The sequence below is a fragment of the Saccostrea echinata genome, unplaced genomic scaffold (genome assembly GCF_033153115.1).
Source record: "Saccostrea echinata isolate AGI-Se365-2 ecotype Australia unplaced genomic scaffold, CSIRO_AGI_Sech_v1 ptg000040l, whole genome shotgun sequence".
Lineage (NCBI taxonomy): Eukaryota > Metazoa > Mollusca > Bivalvia > Ostreida > Ostreidae > Saccostrea > Saccostrea echinata.
In genome coordinates, this window is record NW_026889789.1 from 3,514,556 (window position 1) to 3,537,606 (window position 23,051).

The following is a 23,051-nucleotide window of genomic DNA, read 5'->3' on the forward strand; positions in this document are numbered from 1 at the left end:
ATTGATATTATATTTATTCCATGAAAAGAATTTCAATAATCCTTAAGGCCCTGGACATATTACTTTACCAGAGCAGATATGATATTATGTTATACGCATACTTAATGTCCTTGGTACACAAAAGTTGTTAAATATTTTGACATTGTTAATTATAAAATATAAATAAGGGCCAAATTTTAAAATTTAAGATACTTAGTGAATAATTAATTATATATGATATGACTTGAGATTAAAGATGTATTTTTGAAGAATGTTGTACCTATGATCAATTTATAAGCATTTATGTGTAATTTTCAGAAAATTCTGGGAAAATCAACTGGGGCAAAGCTGACATGTTCTTGACACTGCACGAAAAATCGCCGTTTGTTTATCCAAAAGATAGCCAACTGGCCAACTTTTGTTTACCTTTTTGCAGCTTTTAACCTTCTTTTATATTTTAGGAAAGGTACAAAAGTTAATTTTTTGTTTAACTTTTGAGCATGAAAAAGATATCCAAATGGTCAAATTTTATAAATCTTTTAAAAATAGAAATGCAATCTTGTATCATCTTTTAACATGAAAAACCCAATCTTTTTACATCTTATCAACTGATGCAGTATGGACTTTTTTGTCTTTTTTCTTTTAAAATGATCTTCATCTGTCAACTTTCCTAAATGTTTTGGGTTTTTTTTTAAATGCATTGTTCATACCTCTGCTCCACCTTATGATATATTATATAAATACTGCATGTAGTTGAGTGTAACATTGAAAATTTTCACCCCAAGAAAACCATTGTCAAACGAAGCGCAGCCGAGGTTGACAATGGTTTTCGACGGGTGAAAATTTTCAATGTTACACTCAACTACATGCAATATTTATTACATTATACTGAACGTATTATACATACATAATTTTATATAACAGTGAACCTAGCGCGCATAAATTCTGCGCAGTCACTTTTTTGGAATATCACCCGTCTTCAAGCAATGTTGACTCTTGCTACACTGAAGGGCGTGGCTTCATCATTCAGCGGGTAATGTTTTCTAACAAAGGTTTCTCGACGAATCAGATTCAACTAATTTAAATGAAAGTATAATATTATAAAAATATCACCTTTAGTAATCTTTAATTCATCTTTTATATCCATTGTATGTCTTTTGATCACCTTGTATTATAAAAAAAATGTCACCTTTCGCTACCTGTACTTTTCATTTATACTTTTGTATTACCTTTATGTTTTACAAAAGTTTGTCTTTATGCACCATGTATTTTCAATACTTTCTACAGGTCTTTAATATGCCTTTTGGCAAGTGAAATGACAAGGAGCACACGGCGGGTGTGACCGGTCGGCAGGGGATGCTCACTCCTCCATGGCACCTGATCCCACCTCTGATGTTTAGAGGTTCGTGTTTGCTCTGCTCCTATTTTGTATTGTTTAATGGACTTTTGAGCTTGAATACTGTTCGTTATCTCCATATATTTCATACAATGTATCACATTCAGTCAGTTTTGATTCTCCTTTTTAATAATTCATTTTGATTCATGCTTTATAATGACAAATTATCTTTGTCATTCAACGTTAAACTACTTACAATATTAATAAATTTAAAAATGATCGATTGTACAACGAATTTATTCAACAAAATAAATAAATGTATCATAATAACATTGAATAATGACTAGATTGTTTACATTTTGCTTTTAAATGGCAAGAATACACAAACATAATTTCAATATAAAGCATTAATGTAAGCATTATCATGGAATTTGTTTTAAAAAAAATATTTAGGAGGTTGGATGATCAATATGCCACCTTGAAACTTACAAAATATATTTCACTATATCACAGTGGAAATTAATTACGAGGGCTGTTCGAAAATTATTGAGACAAATACTTTTACTCCTCAAAGGACAGAGATAAATTCATGAAAATTCGTCAACGTTTTTTAAAGAACACATAAAACAAATGTACAAAATTTCTTATTTATAGCATAATTAAATAAGTTCCGGTGAAATTATAAACAAGCATATGTCTATTGACCTGGAGCAGCATCGCTACGTCATTTTAACGTCAGGTCAGCCGATATATTCTCCTTGTGAAATGACCAGGAAGCGTTCAATCTACTTTCTCTGTCATTACATATAACATTTCAAAAATCAAACTGTCTCTTATAATTCTTAATCGATTCTTTAAAAAAATTAAAAAAAATAAAACGTGTGCTGTTGCTACCCCAGTGTAAAATATACACAAAGTGTCAAATACAGGTTGACTTAACATCATGCAGACCGGGTCAACGTTATTTAGTCCGTAATAATTGATTGTCGTCCGAAGCTTTTGTTTTTACTCTGGTTGAATTATTTGTAAGAAAATAATACATACCAATGAAAAAATAAACCCTTAGACATGTTTTATTGCATTGTTATTGTTTTAGCAGGTCGTTTAGTCTGGACAAGAGTTCTCAATACCGCTACACAAAATTTTAGGTATGATCGCTGCTCCGCCTTGACGTCAAAATCCGTTTTGTAGTCGTTATCAGATTGCTATACCGCGCGTAAATTTTTTAATGATCTCCGTATTTCTGAGAGAAATTCTAACAAACTTGCACAAAATAAAGTCAAAGTTAAATTGAAAAATTATATGCATAATTTGAATTATTTTCGTTCTTACTATGGGTCTCCTGGGAGTTTTAACATTGGTGTTACATATTTTCAATATCCGATTTCGTGACTGCGCCGGGTATCCCTACCACTGACACATTAATATATCATTGAAAAGATGAAATAAAATATTTTTAAAATATTTCTTGTTTTTATAACTTCTTAGAGTTTGTCAAACGTATATGCAAATTTTCATTAGAAAGAAGAATATACACAATGTCTCAATAATTTCCGAACAACCCTCGTACTTGCATAGTTAATTATGATTACTGATTCAATTACACATGCAGTCCTTTTGCTAATTAAAAGTTAAACTTGTCTTAAAGGGAATTGGACACAGATATGAAATTAATATTTTCTAAAAATTTCAGCATGACTTATATGTTGCTAGAGCATTTCACGCCGAAAAATAATAAAAGCATGTTTAGAAACGTCATTTATCTGGAAATTATTGAAAATACGAATTTTGGGACGCTCTTGATTGATACATCCTTGCACTTACTTGAAGTAAACTTCATACATAAGAAAAGTAGAAATTTTGTTGTTTATTAATGAAAAATGTTAAAACTATTATCCAGAAAATTCAGAGAAGAACGTGGAAAGGCAAAAATCAACCATCAGTATTGTCAATCCATGCTCAGTGATATATGCAGAGTTATAAATTGAACATACTCGGTAAAACATAAGCATTAACAACAGAGCTCGTGTCCTGATACAAACACAGATGTTTGACTTGATGTAAAGAATGTCATTGAATTCTAAGAATATTCTTGTATTAAAGTTCAATTCATTAAACTGAAGTTATTTTTGAATAAAAATTGAAATTTAAAATTGTAAACAATGAAGTTTTGTCCAGGTCCCTTTAAATTTGTTCAGAGTTAACAAAAATGAAGATAAAATTACCCCCTAGTCTAATGAATATGCAATTTTGACTAAATTACTTATACAATATAATTTGATATATAACCGTTATGCTTTACAGAAACAGAACCAATGAAACAAAAAAAAAAAATAAATAAAATACCAGGGACCTTTACACTAGTTAGTATATAGATTCCTGAAAATACTAGCAAGTAAGTTATATACAGGTACAATTGTACATTTGATGTTTTTTCCCCCAAATATACATGCATATTGTCTTCTAACAACTCTGGAAAAATATTGTTGAAGCAAAAAAAGAAAAAGAAAAAAGAGAGAGAGAGAGAGAGAGAGAGAGAGAGAGAATAAAATGTTTTCTACTTGTACAGTGTATTTTATAGAAAATTAGCAAATAAAAATAATTTACATATGAATGTACCTGATACATCTTACAACTGACTTAATTAAAAAAAAAACACATGTGTGTTCTTAAATTCAGTTTTTCCATACATGGTTTTATGTATATTTTCACGTGCTTATTTAAAAAAAAATACTCAATTGATTTTATCAAGTTGGCATCAATTTACAGAGAGCATTGAATCTAATAAATTTTAACATAAATGACATGCAATTCTTTAAAGGTATATATGGTGTATCTATGCTAAAAGTTATCTTTGATATGAATTAGTGACAAAATGGGTTTTGAATATCAAAATTTAACTTTTATCACACAGTGTGGACTCCAGTAAATGCCTTAGCTACCATCAAAATCTGTATTTATTATATTTTTGTTGTTTAACTTGACATGCTCCTATGATAAATTTTATCTGATTTAATAAAAATCCCAGTACTTTATTGTCCTGGATCTCTCAATCGATTGTCTCCATTGTTGTTGTTGTCAACCAAAAAAAAAGAACCAATTTAAGACGAAGTTATTCACAGTAATTGTATTTTTTCAAGGTTGGAAAATGAAATAAAGATTTTTTTTCTTCAAAATTTTGAACTGACAAGAAAAATAACACCATATATACCTTTAATAAATCAACTAATCTTTTTTCACCATCCAGGGAAATACCTCTGGGCATGTAGGAGTTGGCTTGATGTTTGTTGCCCCAACACTCCTAGACTGTAGCATTCTTTTACTTTTAACAGAGCAGATTTCTAAGAATTTTTTGTCAAGGTGGGATTTTACTTTTGTCAGTTTATCACTTTGCCAGGAAAATGGATGGGTGATGAATCCACCATTGCATTCTTCATCGCTGGAGGTTAACTCCACCTTAAGAATGTTTCTCGCCTGTGCCCTCCTCATTTCATTTTCCCACCCCCTACTGGCTAGGTGGTCTAATGCTTGCTTTCTCCTCTTTGCTTTCTGAAGAAGATTGAAATTAAATGTTTTAATTACCTAAATACAATTTATAAAGTGATGCAGATTAAGGGTAAATATTCCAGTAACAAGCAAGCTCAACTAATTGTGGTCCCCTACATTTCGAGTCTTTGTGATTGCATGCAGGAGCCAACTTTAAGGTATTTCCATCCTCCAGAGATATCATAGGTTTTTGTTAAATCTGTTATTAATTTAATTCCATATTAAGTAGAAATATATCTTTTGGAAGAATGTATTTTAATAGGTATAATGAAAAATATTGTTTAGTATAAGAATAAAAAAAACTGAATATTTTCTTTATTTAATCAATTATTCAATCTTTTAAAAAAGTTGCTAAGGGCAATAAATCCTTTACATGTATCTTCATTAAGACATTTTCTTTATTGTACTTCTAATGTAAAGTGGTTTCCCTGATATTCACGATTGAAACATATTTCAGGGTTGCAAATGATATTTTAAACCTTATGGGCCATGTGGGGCCCCAACTTCACAAGTTTTACTAGCCTACATTGAAATTTTGGGACCCACAATTTTCTGTTCACTTAGTAAAGAATTTTTTTCTCATTAGTCTGTCTTATTAAGATCTCACAAAAAATACTTTATTGTCCACAGCATTTCTTTCCAAATTTTCCTGCGGATTTCAACGCAACTAATGTATGAAATGTATAGGATTAAAATATATGATTAATTATCAGATACCATTCTTAAAGTGGGAGAAAACATAACAAATAATATTACCTGAAGTAAGCAGCAAAATGTGTCACCGTAAATCGAAGGTTTTAACAACGCTTGGATCTGTAGCTCTCTGCTTTATCTGTCTGAATTTTCTCAAGCAGAGAGCTACAGCTCTGCAGCTAATTGTAAGCATCTTGATTGTGTGTCCTTCAAACTTTTAGATCAAGAACATGAAGTCAAAAATGATATACCTTTCTTAAAAGTGTTGTCATAGGTTATGTACATGTAAAATATGAAAGCCCAAATCTTTTCTTATTCAAAAGTTATGATCAAGGTTAAAGATTTTGTGACAGACAAGCAGATGAATGAGATTTAATGTCCCATTGCTTCGTGAAAGTGGGGGACAATATATAAATCAAATGTTACCTCCTTCTTTTTCTCATATAAAACTCTCTTTTGCTTCTGTTCTTGAAGCTTGTTCTTGGACTTCAGGACTGCCTCCTGCTTCTTTGAGATAAAGTGTCTTGTACTGCCACCTATTCAAACACAAGAAAAAATTAAAATACATCCGGGCACAATATACCATAAATTATCTGTCAGAGTTTGCAGGTGACACCAGGATTTTAGTTTATTTAAATAAGAAGGTCACAACTGTCATTATTTTTTTGTATTTGAGAGAGAAAGTAATTCTTAAAAAAGCAAAGAAAGTTAGACAGACAAGCAGATAGAGGGGTTTAGATATTTGTATTTTTTATTTGGAAGACAAAAAAAAAATACTATGCGGCAATTTTTCTCCAGGTAGTGGGCCAAAAAATCTTCATTTGCCAGCTCGTAATAAAACACTTGCAATTACATAATTACAAATAGAAATTGAACATTTACAATTATGACGGGTTATCAAAAAGTTCGTGGACTGATGCCGTAAAATTAATAATATGCAGTTGATGCTTACAAAATTAATAAGAAACATCAAACAACAAAAGCTTAAAAAGTGTTGAAAATATTAGCTAGATATATTGATAATTTGCCAAACTATTGTTAAGAGAGCATGTCAGTAAGCATTGAGCTTTCTTTGGAAAGTCAAAAATATGATTTTTTTTTTTTAAAAGTGTGTATGGATTATGTCTGTCTCAAATAACAAAAAAAAAAAAAAAAAAAAAAAAAAAAAAAAAAAAAAAAAAAAAAATAATTAATGATTTCAAACATAATCACCGAGTCGTATCCAAGGAGAAACATTTCCTTAGTTACCAGAACAATTTTTCACATTCAAAACGGGCAAATACTGACATAATTAAATGTATTTTTCATGCAAATGTTCTCAAAAGATGGTTTAAAACTACCCATCTTTTAAAGATGACTAAACTGATAGTTCTACTTTGCCTGATTAAATTGGATTAAGTCCTTCTGATACGTTGCTATGGCAATGGGAAAAAGCGACAAGTTTAGCATGAAAAACAGCTGAATTTAAGACATTTTTAAAAGGAATTTGACAAAAATCTTATAAACTCTATAATGAAATTTTGAAACTGTTTGAGTATGCAAAAAAATTAAAAAATAAAATTGGGTAGACTTTCAAAAACATTGTTGCCATGGATATTCAAAAATATGCAAATTTGGGCATTTTAAGATGATTTCCTGTTAACAATTCAGATTACTAGAAGTAATTTGTCCTTTCAGAAACAAGATATCCTTATTCCACATGGGTGCACTTGTAAAAGGAAATGAGTCATGCACTACTATGACCTTCTCCTCACTTTGACCTTTGACCCCAAGGTCAAATTATTCTGTATTATATATTCTATTTCTAATAATTTCTTATCTAAATCTACATGGTTCTTCATATTTTGAACCTTCCTCCAAATATTTCATACATTGATGCACAGTGTATATTGTTAGACAATTCAAGAAGATAAATTCATGCTCTTCTGTTGACCTTGACCCAAATGGCAAGGTCAGTTAATTAACTGAGGTCAAAGTTAAAAATTTTATCTGTTATGACCTGTTCTTGAAATACATGTATTCGAAACATGTGCAAAGTAATGCATCATGAACAACCCTCAGTCAACACTAAATAATGATGCTTCAACATCAATAATGATTAAAATGACCTTGATGTTCCCTAAAAGTTTCCTCCCCTGCACTATGTAAAATTTTAGCCCCATCCATACCTAGAGGTTGACAATCTGAGGGAAAAAAAAAACTAAATCCACTAACTTGGGAATCTTTGTAAATTAATTGATTTAGTTTGGTCTTGCTATTCTTGAAAAGAATATCTGAAAATGTGTACATGTATTCTCATTTAGTCTCCATTTTAGCCTCATCTTAGCCCCTGGGACCACAATTAGTACACAATAACATCTGCACTACCCGAGAATTCCTTGCATAATATGACAAATCCTGGCTTCGCTGTTTTTATTTTTTGCCTATATACTTTGATTCCCTGTTGTGGTTTAACCCTAAACCCAATGGCCATTATATTATATATCAGGAAGCTTTCACATCATCTTTTTTAAAGATTTATGCAAATATAAATGACCCCACCCTATTTTTGGCTTTCACTGATTATCTCCTCTTGGGAAGGAGCTCGGCCATTTATTTGAACGAACTTGAAATATGCCCCTTTACTGAAGGATATTCGGTGTCAAGCATGGTCCAATGGTATTTTCAGTAAAGTTAAAGATGAAAATGCAGAAGTGTTTAAGATGATGAAAACAACAACACAATTTTTTTAACAGAAAAGCCCATTAAGTTTACAGCTATGGTTAATGTCCCTTTAAAAAATTCTCCTTCAACAGTTCCATAAATACAAAAAAAAATTTAAAATACAAGATATTATATGATAGGGCTGAGATAATTCAGGGTTCAAACGATTTAATTCGGTTTCGGTTCAGAATGATACGTTTTTTTTTTTGTTTTTGTTTTTGTTTTTGTTTTTTTTTTTTTTTTGTTTTTTTTTTTTTTTTTTTTTTGTTTTTTTATTCGGTTTGATTTAACCTAAAACAGTCTAAATATTTCTCATCATAAATACAGAATGAGGTAAAACTTGCAAATTTTACAAAGCAATTGTGCCATACCAAATGAGTGAATTTAATGATGTACAACACACCCACCCCCCAAAAATTCCTGTCGTTTAATTATCGTTATTTTTGTGTATTTCATACATGATTATATCTTCTATGTGTATGCACATTTTGGACAAAATCGTTCGAGTCGTATTTGGACAGGAAGTTCCAAAAGTTACCCCCCACCGCATTTTGGCAACTTAAATGTTTGAAAATTTTCTCTTCTTTAGCGATTAAAAAGCGTCAAACTGAGACAGATAACGAAAACTGATTGATAAAATCCATATGAACGGATTTCCATATTTTCGTTATAGCAAAACGTAAGACGTATTTTGGACTGAAAATCCGTACAAAATACGGCGAAATCGTAAGAGTAAACAGGTCTGGGATAGCCTGGCTGTCAAGCTTCATCGACTAATTTGTTTGACCATGTAACACACAAATAAAGTAATTTTGTAGAAGTATATATCGACACAAATTTTTTTGAAGACCTAAAACTGAAAAACTATGGTTCATCTTAGCCTTAAAAAATGCGTATTTTTCAATTTAAATATTATATATATATATATATATATATATATATATATATATATATATATATATATATATATATATATATATATATATATATATATATATATATATTATTTTATCAGAGTTTTAAAATGCAAATCGCATTTAAATGTAGACTCATAGGCACTTTTTTACTACGACCCCACCCCCACCCCCCCCCCCCCTTACTTTTTTTTGTGACACAGACTATTCGAGCTTGATGAAACATCGCATACATTGTAGATATATTTAGTCCATTGTATTCCTGAAGTACTAATTTGTTTATTCCTGTGTGCATATGAAAACATTGACTGCTAAAATATTTTGATTTAAGTAAAACTTACTTTGGATTTTATGCCCATGTGTCCGGTATGTACATAGTCCATACATATGCTATCTTATTTCATACCAGGATATGAAATTCAACTGACATTGAAATTAACTTTTATTTAATCAATTTTATTTCTTGATAAAAGTGAACTCACAATGGCTTATGTCCTTTGATATAAATGGAATATTTATAGTTTCTTAATATTTTCAAACAAAGGTTCCGGAGTGTGTGGGGATAACACCCCCCCCCCCCCCCCCTCGATATTGTATGCATACTTCTGTTGCTTCTATAGAAAAAGAAGGAAATTTCGTTTTCGTCCATATTAACTTAACCATGTATTAAACTTTAAATTCTTTATTTTTTTAAAATGATTCATGTGTAAAGTGATATAAAACGTTTTGTTTTGATTCGGGGAAATGCGGACCGACACTGTTCACAGTGACAGAAGGTCGGACAGTTTGCTGCAATGAGATATTCATGAATTCAAATAATTTCTGTAAACAAATCCTTTTCACATTCAATACTTACTTTGTATTTATCATAGTATTCAGTTCCCGATTTCACCAGGCCGGTTTGACTGTAAATGTATCTGTGTATTCCTGAAAAAACATAATTGTTCGGAAAACAAGAGGAATAACTCGACTAAAGGGAGGGAAAACAAACATATCCCACATTTTTAGAGTTGTTCCCCTTTGACCAGTGAGCTTCTGAGAATGGTATCGATAATCACATTGTAAAATATATTTTTTCCCTTATTTATTTATTTATTTTATTATATGTAACAATAATTTATTTGGTGAATGCATAATTATACGATAGACCTGAATCAGAATTTTATGCATCCAACTGTAACGTACAAAAAAAATGTAAGATAAAAATGTTCAGATGAAAAATGCCACATACTTTGATCACGGATACGATTTACATAGTATGACATTAGAGAAATTTAAGTGGTAATCTTTCGTTTCTTCCCCTTCATAGAGGGGAGGGGTTTAATTAAAGAAAATAATCAATGATAGAATTTAGTTCAAATAAAGAAATAACAATCAAGCCCCCAATCTCATTTTTCTGTTTCTACTTTTAATACATCGGGATCGTATCGCTCGTCATTTTGACGCTTTATTATTAACGTCAAATTTGACGTCACGTTAAACGTTTAAGTGAAATTGCAAGAGTTATCTCCCCCACCGTGTTGTACGTCTTTAAACATGGTTATTGGATGACAAATGTTCATATGAAGATAGTTTTTCTCCATTAGACTTGGGTAGAAATACATTTTTGAGTTGTGCCGCCAGGTCATATCATTGCTTACAAAAACTCAATCAATTTATTAAAAAACAAAACTTATTTATGAATCTTCTACAGATAGAAAAGATGATGCTTATTAAATGTGTAAAAAATCATTGATGTACCTCATGGCCGTAGGAATCCCCCCCCAATAATTTTGCCGATATATAGATTACTATAGAAAACTTAGGTACCGTATGCTTGTGCCCCCTCAATAAAAAAGTCTGATGACTTTTTTTTTTTTTTTTTTTTTGCTTGTCAAAGAATTTTGGTAGTTGATAGTGCCCCCCAACTGAAAATTTTTGGCTGTGCCCCCCCCCCCCCAAAACTGAAATTGCTTCCTACGGGCCTGTACCTTGAGTGGTTTTAATTTTATGGCACTAATCCACAAACTTTTTGACAACCCCTCGTGCATGAACACATGTTTGTAAAAGTTACAGTGGATGACCCTCTCTTCAACATCAGAGTTCCAGCCTTTGATGAACATCAACATATGCCTGGTTATATCTGTGTTTTCATCATCTTGCTGCCTGAAATTATTGGTTCATCACAAATACAAAATTTATTTTTTTTATTAGGATTTTAAATTTCTCTGATAAAAAAGTAAGATATATACTAGTACTAAGAATGATTTCTTCTTTAATTTCTTCATAATTTTAACCTTTACAGTAATTTACAAAAAGTGGGATATATTTCAATAGTCTCTATTCTGACTTCTTTTTTGTCAAATATCCAAGCACATCCACGTTTAAGGCCATCGCTATAACCATCCCTAATTGCATAATGTATAAAAAATAAATATGATAAATAAAATTATTGCCATTAATCTGTCGTGAAATTATAGATCTACATGTAAATCAATTACAGAATAATACATTTACTCAATATTTATTTACCCGTATACTTGGTGGTACGTAGATTTTCTCTTCACGTGTTTCTTCCTTTTCCTCTTCTTTTTTCTCTGATGTCTTAATACGTTGAAGGATTTCATCTTGTTGGAGAAGGATTTTTCTCCAATAAACTTCTAGTAGCTAATTTAATAATAATGGAAGTTAGTTTTTAGGATTAAGAATGTTCACAAACATGTTGCATTTCATTATATATATATATGTGTGCGTGTATTCAAAATGTACATGTAATGTACATGTATATTTACTCTGCAACTTGGACTTTTGCACTGTGTGCTTTACATTTTCAATTTAAATAATTTACCTATTAGGAGACCTCAGGTGTCAACAAGATGATTGTAAAATTATGTGAATAAACAATCTGTACAACATCTTATTCCATGCTTTCATTTGATTAAAGAGACTGAATTTGTACAAAATTAAGGCACAATACATATATGCATATAATAAAAAATAAATTCATAAGAAGGTAATTGTGTTACCTACATTTATATTGTTCATAAACAGGGGTTTCATTCACTTTAACCCTTTTGCTTGACTGCAGCTGGTGACTAGTACTACTAGAAGTCGGTGTAAGAGCAGCACTACTGGCTCTCGAACTGTCATTTCCCTATGTCAAAACATTCAAGAGAAAGTAGATTTTTGGAACCTCTCTAGAATTTGTGATGAAGCCCGTTTCGCTAATTTGTCTCATTTGTGTATTTTGGTAAAAAAAAAAAACAGGCGAAGAAAAGGTGGAAATACAAGTAAGTCGCTCTTAAACAGTTTTAATATAAATCGCATTACTTTGCTAGTAACTGTACTGTAAAGTATCCATTAAATTCGAAACTAATGTTGTAATATTGTATACTTCCTTCGCTACAATGTAAACAATTGAATTTACAGTAGCCAGCGATCATCACGATCACATAAATATACTATCTTTGATTCGCTTTCTAAATAATCCTGGATTTACTGTGTGATAATGTGCAATGTATATGCAGCATCTGCATTCTTTAAAAGTTTTCAAGAGATGAGTATTGATGAGAGAAACCCTATCCGATAATTTTCTTCGTCACTTTCCTCTTCCTTCGACAAATCGAACATGGTGGGCAGAATTCTGCGTCTTTTGGGGGTCTTTGCAGTTTGGCCTGAAGTACTGCAAGCCCCGTTTGTCGCCTGTTTTGTCGTGGAACCCCCGCAGGAACGTACGACACTCTATTTATCATCATCACTGAAGATTCTTTCACTTTCCGAATCGAGAGGAAAGCTCATTTTTGAACAAGTTCAGTGACAGTGATACTGACGGCAGCGACAACTCTCCAAATCAATCCCGCCTCAGAGAGGATAGGCGGGAACTCCAGTTAGTCATGTGCACAGGAACCCCCTGAAACCCCGTATTTGATACATGTGCTTCGAAGCTGTCGAGAGCATCATTGTTCAGGACATTTCCAATTTTTTATTGGTAATGTAGCTTAGTTTGTCTTTCAAATTCACATATTTTTTGTATATAATTGATTCAAAGATGAAAAAAGTTTTTAAATATGGTAGAATTGCATTAATTAAAAAGGAAAGACAGTTGAAATTGAAGAGATTTTTTGACCTAGAGCATCACGCTATCATTGGAGTGCATGTGTATGTATTTTTACTAGAAATTGTATATTAGTCATTTAGATTATGTAACACTGTACACTGAATTGATTTTAAAATTTTTGCAATGTGAATAGTGATTTTGTTACTACATGCTATTAGTTCGGTAAACTATTTATCTTTTGTTTATTCATGTTTAGGTACATACAGTAATACTTGTTACATTATCTGGCTAATTTTGTTATGAGAGTTATCCCCCTTAGATATTGATTTTCTACATATACTTGGTTTGAGTATGCGCAAGGCGCCAGTTGTAATTTCCGTTCTGAAATACAGAGACCTGTACAAAACGTGCTCCTCGACTTGTTATCATTTAGGCCTATCGGTGTATTGGATCTTTGCTTACATACAAAAAACATAACATGGTGTCAGAAGTCTCGTAAAAATGGATCTTACAGGCATCCCAACGCCATGCTTAGACTGGACATTGACAAATTTAGTCGATGGCTGGAAAAAGTTTCAACAGCACGTGCAACTCATCTTCGACGGTCCCTTGAAGGAGAAAGACGAGACTGTCAAGATAAGTTATTTACTTATTTGGGTAGGCGACAAGGGTCGCGATGTGTATAATACTTGGAATTTGACGAACGACGAAAAGAAGAAGCTAGATACGTACTACAAACGTTTTAAGGCATACGTTCAGCCTAAGCTTAACCCAGTGTTTAGCAGATTTAAGTTTAATAATGAAGTTCAAGGTCAATAATCTATTGAACAATTCGTCACCAGACTTCGTCTGTTAGCTAAAGATTGTCAGTACAACGATACAGACGAAATGATCCGAGATAGGATTGTGTTTGGGACAAATTCTGCAAAGATTCGTGAGAAACTCATTAATGAAGGGGAAAAGTTAACTCTGGATAAAGCCATCCAAATCGCCCAAAACTATGAATACTCGCAAGAGCAGCTTAAGTCAACGGGCACCACATCACAGGAAGTTCATGCTGTTACATCTAGGCCAGGAAATCGCGATTCCCACAGGACGTCCAAGACCGGACATGGCACCAGCCAACCCGTACCAAGACCGTATAGTGACACAAGCACAAGCCATGCGTCCAGTAAACCCGTACATGTTTGTCCAAACTGTGGATACAAACATAACAAAAAGGAAAGGTGTCCTGCATATGGGAAAACTTGCAAGCTTTGCAATAAACGGAACCATTTCGCCAAAGTTTGCCGTAGCAAGAAAGTTCATGAAGTTCGTGAGCCAACTGGAGCAGATTATCCTTTACACAGCTCTAATGACAATTTACTGATTTGTTTGTTGATTGTATCAGTGTAGTTCATGCTCTTAACAAACCTGATGTTTTGTATGAACAAAATCAAGCATTTACACATGTCACATTAGGTCCAAATAATGTACCAGTCAAATGTAAGCTTGACACTGGCTCACAAGTTAATGATACCAATATCTACTTATAAACAACTGGGTATTGCTGATCAATTGAGTCCATCATCTGATTTGTCGGGTTATGCAGGGTTCCCCGTTAGAACGCTAGGTTCTTGTTAAATAGCTCTTAAGGTTGGGGACAAGATATTTCACACTCAATTTCATGTTGTTGACCCTGACGGTAGGCAAGCCCCACCTATCCTTGGACTTTCTTCATGTATGAACATGGAACTTGTTAGATTTGTTAATTCGGTGACAGTAAACTCGACTAAAACAGACTCCAACGCAGACAGTGTACTAGACAGGGAGACTGTTTTGACACAGTTTAAGGATATCTTTGAAGGGTTAGGGTTATTTCCAGGGGAATGTACTATCTATATAGATTCTGATGCTATACCTGCTGTCCACCCCCCTCGTAGAATACCACAAGCTTTGGGTGTCAATGTAAAAACTGAGTTCGACCGGATGGAGAAGTTACAGGTCATCACTAAGTTCGATACCCCCACATGTTGGGTAAACTCCATGGTTGTTGTGGAGAAGCCATCTGGAGCTCTACGAATCTGTCTTGACCCTAGAGATTTGAACAATGTCATTCATCGACCCCATTACCCCCTTAAAACTCTCAATGATATTTTACCTGAGCTATCTGGTGCACGTTATTTCACCAAACTTGACGCACGATCAGGTTATTGGCCAATTAAGCTTGACAACGATTCTAGCTACCTTACCACTTTCAATACCCCCTATGGTAGGTATCGCTTCCTCAGGTTACCTTTTGGCCTTAAATCTGCGCAGGATGAATTTCAGCGCAAGATTGACTATTGTTATGCAGGCCTCAAAGGTTTTGTTGCTATAGTCGACGACATTCTTGTGTACGGTAAGACCCGTGCTGAACACGATAGCAACTTGAAAGCTGCTCTACAGCGTACAAGAGAAATGGGCATCAAGCTCAATGATGAGAAGCTCGACGTAGGTCAGTCGCAGGTCGAATACTTTGGTCACTTGCTTTCTGCAGATGGCATCAAGCCAGATCCTAAAAAGATCTCTGCGGTTAAAGACATGAAACCACCTGAAAATCGTAATGAACTTGAAACAGTGCTGGGTATGGTAAACTACCTATCCAAATTTGCACCAAACTTGGCTGGTATTACTAGCCCCATGCGACAATTATTGTTAAAAAGGTCTGAATTTGTTTGGGGCCCAGCCCAAGAAGAGTCTTTTACTAATGTCAAGGACATAATAACAAGGTCACCAGGACCAGTATTGGCTTATTTTGATCCTAGCAAAGATACTGTATTGCAAGTTGACGCCTCCAAATTTGGTCTTGGAGCTACTCTCTTACAAGAAGGCAAGCCTGTTTCTTATGCCTCTAAATCACTTACCCCATCAGAAATTAACTATGCACAAATAGAAAAGGAAATGTTAGCCATTCTGTTTAGGTGTAAGCATTTTCATCATTACATATATGGGCGTGAGGTGTGCGTTCAAACAGACCACAAGCCATTCGTATCTATTTTGCAGAAGTCTATACTTACTGCCCCTGCCCGCTTACAGCGCATGATTCTGCAATTACAGAGATACAACCTTAAGCTTGTTCATGTTCCAGGGAAACAGATCCCTGTAGCAGATACACTTTCTAGGAAGTACTTACCTTATACAATGCTAGAGCTCTCCAAGGGCATTGAGGCTCAAGTACATTTGGTACATGAAAACATTCAGGTCAGTGATCGTCGTCTAGAACAGATTAGGTTGTCTACAGAATCAGACCCCCAGTTTCAAACCTTAACCAAATATATTTTGGAAGGATGACCAGATTCGCGCAGAGATTGCCCGAACACCATTAAGGAATACTGGAACTTCCGCGATGAATTGTCAGTAGAGATTGGGCTCATTATGAAGGGTTTTAGAATTGTCATTCCCCGTGACCTCAGGACTGAGCTCTTAAAAATATTACATGTGGGACATACTGGTGTTGAAAAAACCCTGAGAAGGGCTCGTGACATAGTTTTCTGGCCAGGACTTACAAAAGACATTACAGACCTAATACTGAAGTGTAATGTATGTTTAGAATTTAGGAATTCCAACTCTAAGGAACCTTTGCAGTCTCATGAAATTCCTTCATACCCCTGGCAAACAATTGCCTCAGATCTCTTTCTTTGGGATGACAAGGCCTATGTTCTATTTGTTGACTATTACAGTAGGTATTTTGAAGTTTTCAAACTAACCAATACTCATAGTTCCACCATCATCTCGAAATGCAAAGAAGTCTTTGCAAGACATGGTATACCTGAAAAATTTATTTCAGACGATGGTCCACAATATTCAAGTTATGAATTTGCTGATTTTTCTAAGGAGTGGAATTTTCAGCATGTCACTTCAAGTCCAAGATACCCTAGATCTAACGGTCTCGCTGAAAGGACAGTACAAACCATAAAGGGCATTCTTACCAAGTGTAAGGCTGACCAACAAGACATTAATTTGGCCCTTCTGACATACAGGACTACTCCTTTGGACATAGGGCTTTCCCCATCACAACTATTAATGTCCAGAAGACTTAGGTCTAACATCCCTATTGTTCAAGAAAGTCTCAAACCCTTTCATCATGACACAAATAAGATAAGGGTTAAGCTACAAGTCAGTCATGACAAATCAAGGTTCTACCATGATAGATCAACTCATCCTCTTAAACCTCTCAATGCTGGTGATTCAGTTAGGGTTCAGCTGAATGATAAAAAATGGTCCCCAGCCATTATAATGCAACCACATGGGAACAGATCTTATTTGGTCAAAACATCTATATATAAACTATAGCTAGTCTTTCTCTATAGACTAGCAATCATTTTTTTTTTGAATAAATGTATTACAAGAACTACATTTGTTTTCAGAACACTGTTTTATTCAGTATTTTTATACTCCACACAGACTATGTTACAGAATATGTTTATAAGACAGTTTTTTTATGTTTACAGATTTCAAAGGGTAGTTGCTAATGGAGACGAATATACATGTAATATTATCAGCAACACTAATGTTTGGTACATGTGCACGTGGTGCAATGCAATCAGGAGCCTTCTCCCATTCTTCTGTTATGAACATGAGTTTAAACATGCATGTTATGGATTTGTCTCTGATTTGTTTTGAAAGTTTTGGGGATGACAAATATCTTTACTTTGTGGAAAATCAGATTATTTGTTCTCATGCTTGTATTACAACATGTCATCTGCAGCAAAGCGTCCACGGAAGTTTTGTACAACATGTGAATTAGAGTTTTCAGACCGACATTTTCGGAGACATATAGAAAACTGTAGCAATGATCTTTCTTCTGCAAATGTATTTACAAATATTGATAGCAATACAGGTTATACAGATGATGATTTTCATCAAGAATCTCCACTTTTCTCTGATGATGAAGTCATGTATAGAAACTATGACTGAAAGAAAAAAAACATTGCTCAAAATACTTGACTTTGAGAAATGTAGTGAAAGTTAAGAGACCAATGACTCTGATTCTGATATTGATGACACTGACATCAATATTGACACAGAAGAGCAGTTGGAGAGCAGAAAAATGCTGTAGTATTTGAATCAGAATCCATTATTTTTTTTTTTTTTTTGACACGAGTTGTATGTACTATTTTAGTACTGTGGCAGTCAGTATACAATGTTTCTGATTCAGCTGTTGATGCATTATTAAAACTTTTTTCAACTGTATTTCATTTTCTAATTAATTTTTCAGCATCACTACAAACATTAGTAAATGTTTTCCCACAGAATTTGTATGCAATGTCAAAAGTTTTAGTCAGTAGCAATTAAGATACAGTTTTCAAGGTTTGTTGTATGTTTTTTTGTTTGTTTGTTTGTATGTTGTTTAACGTCCCTCTCGAGAATTTTTCACTCATATGGAGACGCCACCACTTGCCGGTGGAGAGCTGCAAATTTTGTCCTATACTCGGCACTTACGGCCATTGAGCAGTGAGGGATCTTTTTCGTGCCAGCATCTACTGCGACACGGGACCTCGGTTTATACGGTCTCATCCGAAGGACCGATCTCCACGTCCCGCAGTGGGATTCGAACCCGCGACGTAAGGATCAACTCCTTACTTCGCGACTCTAGAGCAGACGCTCTAACCACTGCGCCACGCGGGCGACTTGTTGTATGTAGAAAGTGTTTTAAATTGTACGACTTGAATAACTGTTTCTTGAGAGTTGAAGGCAGACAACGATCACAACTCTGTAATCATATGTGCTTCCCAAACCATAGGCGTGTATACATGCGTAAAAAAATGTAAAGAACCTTTACTAAAAGATGTAGGAGAAGCAGGTGTTTCCAATTTTGTACCATTTAAAACATATTGTTAAAATCATTACAGTCATCACTTGAAGTTTTTGTAAATCGTGAAGATTTTGAAGATAAACGTGAAAGATGGAGATCTAGACAAACCCAAGACAATATGCTTCATGATGTTTATGATTGAAATATCTGGAAAGATTTTAATGGTAGAAAATACATTTTTTCACAGAAGAAGGTAATTATGGTTTAATGCTGAATGTAGATCGGTTTCAGCCCTTTAAGCATACCAATTACTCTGTAGGAGCTATTTACTTATCAGTTTTAAATTTACCACGAGAAGAATGATTTAAAAGGAAACATTATTTTGATTGGTGTAATGCCTGATATGAAGAAAGAGCCACCAACAAATACATTTGTTCAACCTTTAGTTGATGAACTAAATGAGGCTTGGCGTAATGGTTATCATATTAAATCTAGGAATTCAAAAAATCAATTTAAAAAGTTTAGATTGGCTCTCCTCTGTGTAGGATGTGATGTTCCTGCATGCAGGATATTATGTGGACTTTATGGTCACATGGCCAACTTGGGCCATAACAAATGTAAAAAAGAATTTTCCAGGTGTTTTGGGTGAAAAAACATTTGGTGGTTTTGACAGAAGCACTTGGCTGAAAAAGAAAACCTAGAAAAGACGCATGGAGTTAGAGTGTCGTGTCTGCTAGATTGACTATTTTGACCCAATAAGCCCAATGCATAATCTTTTCCTTGGAACTGCCAAACATATGAAAAGTATATGGAAAACTAAATGATCTTAAAAGAAAGTGATTTTTTAATAATTCACGAGAAGATAGCAAATTTTTTCTGTCCATCTGATGTTGGCAAATTACAAAAAAGTTTTCATCCTCTTATGGATCATTTAATGCTGATCAGTGGAAAAATTGGACTTTACTGTTCTCAATTTATGCTTTAAAAGATTTCATACCTGATGAACATTTATAATGCTGGAGAAAATTTGTATTAGCACGCAGAAGGTTGTGTTTTAGATACATTTCAGTAGGAAATGTAAAAGTACAATGTAGCTGATGAATTGTTAAGTACTTTTTGTAAAAAGTTTGAACAACTTTATGCAGTAGATTTTGTAACATCAAATATGCATTCACATGGTCATTTGTTTGTATGACGTTGGCCCAGTTTACTCAATTTGGCTGTTCAGTTTCGAAAGAGAAAATGAAATAACTTGGTTCTTATCCAACTAACAGAAAAAGTATTGAAACCTAGATTATGAAAAATTACCTGAAAGAAAGTTGGGCAAGGGAAAAACAGTCAGATTTTTATGAGAAATTTTTGTATTTATATAATGACCTGACCAAATTTCATACTGACAGTGTAAGAGGAACCTTACATTAGCAGTTAAAATCACAGCATACCTGTAATGTAGAAAAAAGCCTCCATTGAAACAAATATGCTATCAGTTGACAGGAGCAATAATGATGGTATCTCTACCAAAATAATATAAGGGTGAAACATTAACTGATGTTGAGATGATTCAACTTCAAAATATGTAGTCATTTTTGTATGTTGATAAGCAATTGAAATTGTGTACTTCTGTGAAAGTAGGAAAAGAGTTGTACATAAATGGGTCTGTTTTAGGCTCAAAACACAGTAGAAGTGTTCGTTCCTCCTTTATCTTAGCTTTCTGGTGTGGAGATGATGGTGAACTTATACATACTAATAGTGATCTCACATCCCATCCAGGTCAAATTGTCAAATTTTTGGAGCACAAAGACATGATCGATGGTGAATTAAGAAGACATTTTTTGGCGAAAGTTGAATGGTTTAAACGTCAATTTTCATTTGGGAAAAAAACTCAGTTGTAATATGGTATAGGATGCAATTTGATCAAGAAAGTTCATCAATGTATATACCTGTTCAGGGAATAAAAAGTAAATTTGTTTATGCTATTGAAAGTATTTTAGGAAAAGATGCTATTGTAGTTTGTCCAAGAGAGAGATATATTGTATGAGCTAGATAAGTACATACATCTATTATAAATGTGAGCGTTTTCTCGTCGTACTCGAGTTTTAACCCGGGATACGAACCTCTTGATGCGCACGCAGAGTTAGACGAGAATGACTTTACTTGACTCATGAGACTCTCCAAAATGGAGACAGTTATCAAAGCACAGCTGTACGAAGATTTATTTATTGAGGATGATGTGGACATTTTATTTTTCCTTGCGCTAGAGCAGACCTGGATCACCCAAATTCTCTTAAATCTAGAGCGGCGTCGTTGTATTCCAAGACTTGGAGGCTTTTCCGAAAATATTGTGCCGCTGTTTGACAGCAAGCAATTTCTAAGACATTTCAGAGTGAGCCCAGAAATTTTTGATTTAATCATGAACTCAGTTGTACATTCCCTCACAGATGATAATGCATGGCCCGGTGGGTCAGAGACTATACTGCCTAAGAAAAAACTTTTAGTGTTTCTGTGGTACATGGCGAATCAGGAAACATTAAGAGAAGTTAGCAATTCATTTGCAATAGGGACCACAACTGTTCATGAAATTGTAATGGCTGTGTCAGGAGCAATAAACGAAAACTTAGTTAATGTAAGTGAATATTTGTGGATAAGATTATTTTAAAAAAATTATTTTCAATTTCCTTATAAAAAGATCAGTAAAGGTTTTCATCCATGCATGTTGTTAATATTTTAGGTGATATACTGGCCAGATGCTAACACACAACAAGCTTTATCAAGACAATTTCAACTCCAGTCCGGATAACGTGGTATTATTGGCTCTTTGGATGGAACACAAATTAGATTATCTTCAGCTCCCGGTGGCGACAAAGATTATTTTAACCGAAAAAACTTCCCTTCAATCCAGTTACAGGTAAAGCATATTTTTACTGTGTTGACATGTAAACTATTTTTTCATTCAATAAACCAGGTAATTAACTGTGTAAACTGTACGAAGCTCTTACTTTTATTCGTTATTTCTTGTGTAGAAAAAAGAACTAAAAATTAAATTGATTTTTTTTTAAATATACAGGTTGTTGCAGACTGTGACATGTTGATAAGAGATGCTTACACGGGTTGGCCTGGGTGCACCCACGATGCACGCATCCTCAGAAATTCCTCTTTGTTTGACAAAGCCGAAAACGGACAGTGTGTTATACATGGAAATTTTATTATTGCAGACAGTGCCTATCCATTGAGGAATTGGTTGATCACACCTTTCCGAGATAATGGAAGACTTAATGCACAGCAACGCAGATTTAATCAGATGCTGTCCTCGGCCAGACAAATTGTTGAACGGGTATATGGACACTTAAAAGGAAGATTTCGGAGACTTCGAGAAATAACTTTTCGAAAGCTGTCTCGTATAGTTTCACTGATTATTTCAGGATGCATTTTGCACAATTTATGTGTTTTGCATCATGATGACGTTGAAGCCTTTAAAGACAATGATGACGATGGACATCCTAATGCCTACCCTAACATTTTCGTTGATGGAAGGGATGGCGCATTATTCAGACAGCAGTTAATGAACACATTGCCATTGTAAATAATTTCATTGACACGGATTTTAAAATGATTATCAGTTTTCTAGAGTATGTTGCACACACAAATTATATTAGGGATATTAAATAAAAGATTTTTGAAATGTTGTCAATCTTTTATTCACTTTTTGTGAAAGAACAAATAAAACAAAACAGTAAAAAAAATGTCAACAATACAATGCAGATTTAAACAAAATAAAAGAGGCCCAGGGCACAATTTTGTTTATTAAGACATGTCTTTCTAACATGTTTAATTGGTTGAGCCCCACTCAAATGTATTTTCACTTGAAAAATCGGTTTAAAGCTTATTTTCATAGCATCAATATTTTGAAAAATCATCATATTTGAATTACAATAGTAATCACAACCACTGCAAAAATAAATGAATGACGTGGCGTTCAGCAAAATTTAAGCAAAGTTAAAACTGCACAAAAGCATGGAGTGGATGATTCAAATAAAACCATAAACCTTGTACATTGTGGAGATAATTATT

General features: G+C 33.7%; 2 pseudogenes; one reads left to right on the top strand and one right to left on the bottom strand.

Moving 5' to 3' along the window:
• Window positions 1-4,540: 4,540 nt before the first annotated feature.
• Window positions 4,541-12,948, bottom strand: LOC133200664 (uncharacterized; annotated as a pseudogene).
• An 8,101-nt stretch (window positions 12,949-21,049) lies between these two features.
• On the top strand, window positions 21,050-22,563 carry LOC133200625 (uncharacterized; annotated as a pseudogene).
• Window positions 22,564-23,051: the final 488 nt, after the last annotated feature.